This window comes from Vombatus ursinus, unplaced genomic scaffold (genome assembly GCF_900497805.2).
Source record: "Vombatus ursinus unplaced genomic scaffold, bare-nosed wombat genome assembly UNPS02014768.1, whole genome shotgun sequence".
Classification (NCBI taxonomy): Eukaryota; Metazoa; Chordata; class Mammalia; order Diprotodontia; family Vombatidae; genus Vombatus; species Vombatus ursinus.
Genome location: NW_020954546.1, coordinates 5,519,110 through 5,525,109, shown reverse-complemented (window position 1 = coordinate 5,525,109; position 6,000 = coordinate 5,519,110).

Here is a 6,000-nt window from a genome sequence, read left to right as displayed (position 1 = left end):
ATAGCTAAGTTATTCACAGTTCTTCATTGTACATATTGCTGTTACTGTATACAACATTCTCCTGGTTCTACTTACTTTACTTTGTATCAGTTCATGTAAGTCTTTCCAGGTTCCAAATTCATTTTCAAGAGCTTCTACAGAGTGATAAACCACTTCATACTTTGTAATGGAGAGAATGGACATCTTGTTTGTCTAAGAAAATACTGCCAGCAATCATCAAAACTACTTAATAGGTACTGGCTGAGAAACAGAATGGTGGATCAGTGGAATCGGTTAGGTATATAAGACGCAATAGTCAACGACTACAGTAATCTACTGGTTGATAAACCCAAAGACTCCAGCTTCTGGGATAAAAACTCACTATTTAACAAAAAACTGCTGGGAAAACTGGAAAATAGTGTGGCAGAAACTAGCATAGACCAATGTCTTATACCATATAACAAGATAAAGTCAAAATGGGTACACGATTTAGATATAAAGGCTGACACTATAAGCACACTAGGAGAGCAAGGAATAGTTTACCCGTCAGATTTATGGAAAATGGAAAAATTTATGACCAAACAAGGGATAGAGAACATTATAAAATACAAAATGGATAATTTTGATTACCTTAAATTGAAAAGTTTTTGCACAAAGCCAATGCAACCAAGATTAAAAGGGAAGCAGAAAGTTGGGAAACAATTTTTACAACCAATATCTTTGACAAAGGTCTCATTTCTAAAATATATAAAGAACTGGGTCAAATTTATAAGTCATTCCCCAGTTGATAAACGGTCCAAGGATATAAACAGTTTTCAAAGGAAGAAATGAAAGCTATCTATAGTCATAAGAAAAAATGCTCTAAATCACTGTAAACTAGAGAAATGCAAACCAAAACAACTCTGAGGTACCACATCACACCTATCAGATTGGCTAACATGACAAAACAGGAAAATGATAAATGTTGGAGAAGATGTGGGAAAATTGGAAGACTAATGCATTGTTGGTGGAGTTGCGAATTGATCCAACCATTTTGGAGAACAATTTGGATCTATGCCCAAAGAGCTATAAAAATGTGCATACTCTTTGACCCAGCAGTAACACTTCTAGGGCTGTATCCCAAAGAGATCATAAAAATGGAAAAAAGACCTACATGTACAAAAATATTAATAGCAGCTCTTTTTGTGGTGGCCAAGAATTGGAAATTAAGGGGATGCCTATCAATTGGGGAATGGCTGAACAAGTTGTGGTATATGAATGTCATGGAATACTATTGTTCCATAAGAAATGAGGAGCAGGCAGACCAGTAAAACCTGGAAAGACCTATATGAACGGATGCTGAGTGAAATGAGCAGAACCAGGAGAATGTTGTATACAGTAACAGCCATGTCGTATGATGACTGACTTTGACAGACTTAGCTCATCTCAGCAATGCAAAAATATAAGATAACTCCAAAAGACTCATGATGGAAAATGCTATCCACATCCAGAGAAAGAGCTTTGGAGTTGGAATGCAGATTGGAGCATACTATTTGCGCTTTTTTTTTCTTGTGCTTTATTTTGTTTCTTCTTTCTTGTGGTTTGTCTTATGGGTTCTAATTCTTCTCTATAACATGACTAATGTGAAAATATGTTTAATGGTAATGTACATGTAGAGCTTATATCAGATTTCATGCCGTCTTGGGGAGGGAGGTGGAGAGGAAGGAGGAGAAAATTTAAAACTCAAAAGCTATTGGAAGTGATTGTTGAAAACTAAAAATTAAAAAAAATTAATTAAAAAAAAAGAATCTAGGACAACTCCAAAAGATTCATGATGGAAAATGCTATCCACATCTAGAGAAAGAACTGTGGAGTCTGAATGCACATCGAAGCATACAATTTGCTCTCCTTTTTGTTCGTTTATTTGTTTGTTTTGTTTCTTCTTTCTTGTGGTTCCTCCCATTGGTTCTAATTGTTCTTTACAACATGACTAATGTGAAAATATGTTTAATATGAATGTATATGTAGAGCCTATATCAGATTGCATGCCATCTTGGGGAGAGGTAAGGGAAGGAGAAGGAGAAAATTTTAAACTCAAAATCTATGAATTTTGAAAACTAAAAATAAATAAATTAATTAAAAAAAAAAAAACCATTGCCAGAGGCTGGTGGAGGTACTGCAGAGAGGATCCATTGCCATTACTTATTGCCAATAGGTGAGTTTGTTGGATTCCCTAATAAGCCTATTGAGACTGATGGATGTTCATCTTCACAGACTAAGGCAAATACTGACTGCCAGTCTTACAAAGTCTGCTTGACCTAGACAGTTTGTGTCTCACAGACATTTCACATGAAAGAACTAATAATATTGATAGATGTTTAGGAAGACAGAACTATGGTTCTGATGAACAGCATGATCAGCCAATACCAACAACTAGCACTGGTATGGGGCAGATAATTCCACAGAAAAACAAGAACTAGTTGACCAGTGACCAACCTGATTTAATAATATTCCGTGTGAAACTAGGGAAACACTTATACATCTAGCCAGATGATAAGGCTTATTCACATGTGTTCACTGATAGACATATTGTCACATGCTCCTGTCTTATTTTCTTTCCTGTACTTTTATGTTTATTTGCTTTGTATTTTAATCATGCATTACATGTTTGTTATTTATATGTTAATTATTATTGTTAATTATATGTTGTTATTATCTAGATGTATATAATCTAGCTATTTTGCATAGCCTACAGGTGTTACTATCTGATGGTTGTAATAGTCATTTTGGCTAGGCTTGGACTGACTGCCTTTCACGGGGCTCCGACATTGCCAAAAGAACCTGACAGTAGCGATTCTTCCTATCTTGGAAAAACAAAAAACTCTCCTGGGACCAGAACTGGAGGATGGCATTTTTTTTCCCCACTAGAGCAGGAGTTTAAATGTTAATTACCAAATTTGTGCCACATAGACTTTTCCCAAGACTCATTAGTAGAAGGCACTGGGCAAGGCATTCAAATAAGATAATGCAGAACATTTCTTAGTTACCAGAGTCATCCAGGATTTGAGACTATGGACTTTGGCAAACATACCCCAATAGATTTACTTAGGAAAGAAGACATAAAAGCTGGGTTGGGGAGGAGAGTGTAAGATGGGCCTCTATTGATTATTCAACTCACTTAAAAGTGATTACTTTTGTTAATTACTTTTTACATTTGTTAATTACACTTACTAATTCACTGAAAAATCAATCAGTCAATAAGCATTTATTAAGCACCTGCTGTGTGCCAGGCACTGTGCTAAACACAAGGCAAAAGACATCCCTGCCCTCAAAGATCTTACAATCTCATGGGGAAAACAACGAGCAAACAAATATACAGGACTAAGTATAAACCAGGCCTATGCACTTTCCTTGAGTCTATCAAAATTGCTGTGTGAGAGACTTGGTCATGCCATAAGAAATTTATATAAACAGAAGGTACTATCCCAGAACTGGACAGAAAGTCTGAGGATCTGGTTTCCAGAAGCTGGAGCATTAGTATTCCAATATACCCCCGAGGAGCAAAAAGGTAGGACTGAGCTATTACAGAAACGGGAGCCATGAAGGAACATCATTAGCTCTACAGGTTGGTTGTTGTCCTTCCTTCTCAAAGAGGCCCGAAATGATATCACTCTGTTAGAGTCAAGTTACAACATGTCCAACTCTGGCAGATCAGACCAATATGAGCTCAGAAGGCTCTACCACAGATCCGGCACAATAATCCATGTGAACATTTGGGGTGGATTCTCTAAATCTACACATCTCGAGTTTCTTTTGAGCTACTCCAATTCTGCTTTGGTCATAGAGCCGAGTGTCTTCTTTGATGAGGGCATGCCATGCTGTGCCAGTGTCTCCCAGGTCACACAATCCAGTTCCAAGGTTCTTAAAAAAAACCTTGAGCGTGTCCTGGAGTTGCTTCTTCTGACCACCATATGAGTGCTTGCCCTGTGTGAGTTCTCCATAACAATAGTCTTTTAGGCATAGGTTTGGCATTCAAACAACATGGCCAGCCCGTTGTAGTTGTGCTCTCTGCAGTAGAGTTTGAATGCTTGGCAGTTTAGTTCAAGAAAGGACCTCAGTGTCCTTATCTTGCCAGATGATCTTCAGAATCTTCCTAAGACAATTCAAATGGAAGCGATTCAATTTCCTGGCATGGCCATGGTATACTGTCCGGGTTTCACAGGCATACAACAATGAGGTATCACAAAGAAGAAGACCTGGGCTAAGGGAGGTTCTGAGAAAAGGTCATTTTTTTACCCTCAACTCCCCTCCTGTGCCTGTCTACCCACTGACACTACAATATAATCGGCCCTTTCGTTACCCAAACTTTTACAGTAAGCCGATTTTTGCCTCAAGCACAAATAATCCAAAGGTTAACTAGAGATTGGTATAAATGTAAAGTTAGGCAGAGAGCCCAACCTCTGCCTAAATGTTAGGAATTTTCCTAACTAGGGGCCCAGAGCAACTGTAACTAAACTCATAACTTTTGATCCAAAAACAATTCTTAAAGCTAAAGAGCAGGGGATCAGAAGGACCTTAGAGGCAGTTATATTGCCCTCTATGCAAAAAATGAACTAATTATTGTAAAGGGGTGTCACAAATTAGGTGCCTTTGTGCTTTATATAGGAAAATATCTTCATTGAAGTCTTATCCTTCAACTTTGAGATAAGCTTATTCCTGGTCACACATTCTACATTTTTTCACAGTCCACAGGATAGGGATAGAGGTTGGACCTGTGAGTTCCCTGGAATAGAGAACTGCTACATGAGGAAACTCCCTTTTCCTATGCAGGTCAGTTCCTCCTCTGCAGCCTTAGGGACTTGTCTAGAGCATGAGTGTCAAACACATGCCTGAGAATGCAGCCCAAACCAGCTTCAAAAGTAATGGAAAAATATTTAATTGTAACAAGCACCATCCCCCACAGGTAGCATGGAGTATCATTTTGTGGCTCAAAGGGATACAATGGAGATCTCTAGCTTCTTCTTCCCCTACCCTTCTCCAAGGGAGACTTTAATTCTTGCCAGAAGTCGAAGCAAAGGATTTGGGGCAGAAATTTGGCCATTCTGCTCTTCTCAGAGAGAGGGGAGGTACCAAGCTAGAATTATGTCTATTTTCTCCCTTAAATAGGATTAGTCTAGAGAATGTGGTTTTCAGGTTCAAAATAAACTTCTGGTCACTGTTTCTTAATGGGAAAAAGAGAACCCATGCTTTATAGCCAAGGCTTAACTCCCTTCCCACCAAATATCAGCTCCATAATGAACACACATAGGAAGTAGCAAAGAAACACATTTGTTCAAGACAAATAGCAAAAAAAAAAGGAAATCAGATAAAGTATACATAGGAGAATATAAACTAGTCACCATAGAGTATGCTACCTGCCTCCACTAATGCCAGGACTAATCAAACTCAGCCAGGACAGATTAGCATTGTTGACACCTTTCCCTATCCTCCCTGCCCCAAAGCTTCCACTGAACAACTGGCCCTTTAATAGATAGGATTATCAGAAAATTGGTGAAAATCTCCACGAAAGTGTCGGCTTGGTGGAAAGAACTGGGTCTATCAATCAACATTTATTAAGTGCCTACAAGTGCTGGGGATACAAAGAGGCAAAAGACAGTGCCTGCCCTCCAGGAGCTTACAATCTAATGGGGGAGACTACATGCTCACCACTATACACAAACGAAGCTGTAAGCAGGATCAATGGGAAATCATTAACATAGGGAGGCCCTGCGGCAGGCACAGTTTTCCACCTGCAGGGCCCGGGCCCTGCCTAGTGATGGGCATGGTTGGGGGGATCCAGAGCCTAATCGTGCCACCAGGAAGGAACCCCAGCTCTGCCATTTTCTGCTTGATCCGGAGTAAAATCTCCTAGCGTCTGTGGCTTCAGTTTCTTCCTCCGTACAAAGACCAGGCCGGAACACGCGATCTCTGAACCCCAATGGCCACCACCCATCCCGTAGGCAGCGCCGGCGAGGCGGCGTCCCCTTTAAGTCAGGCCCCGCC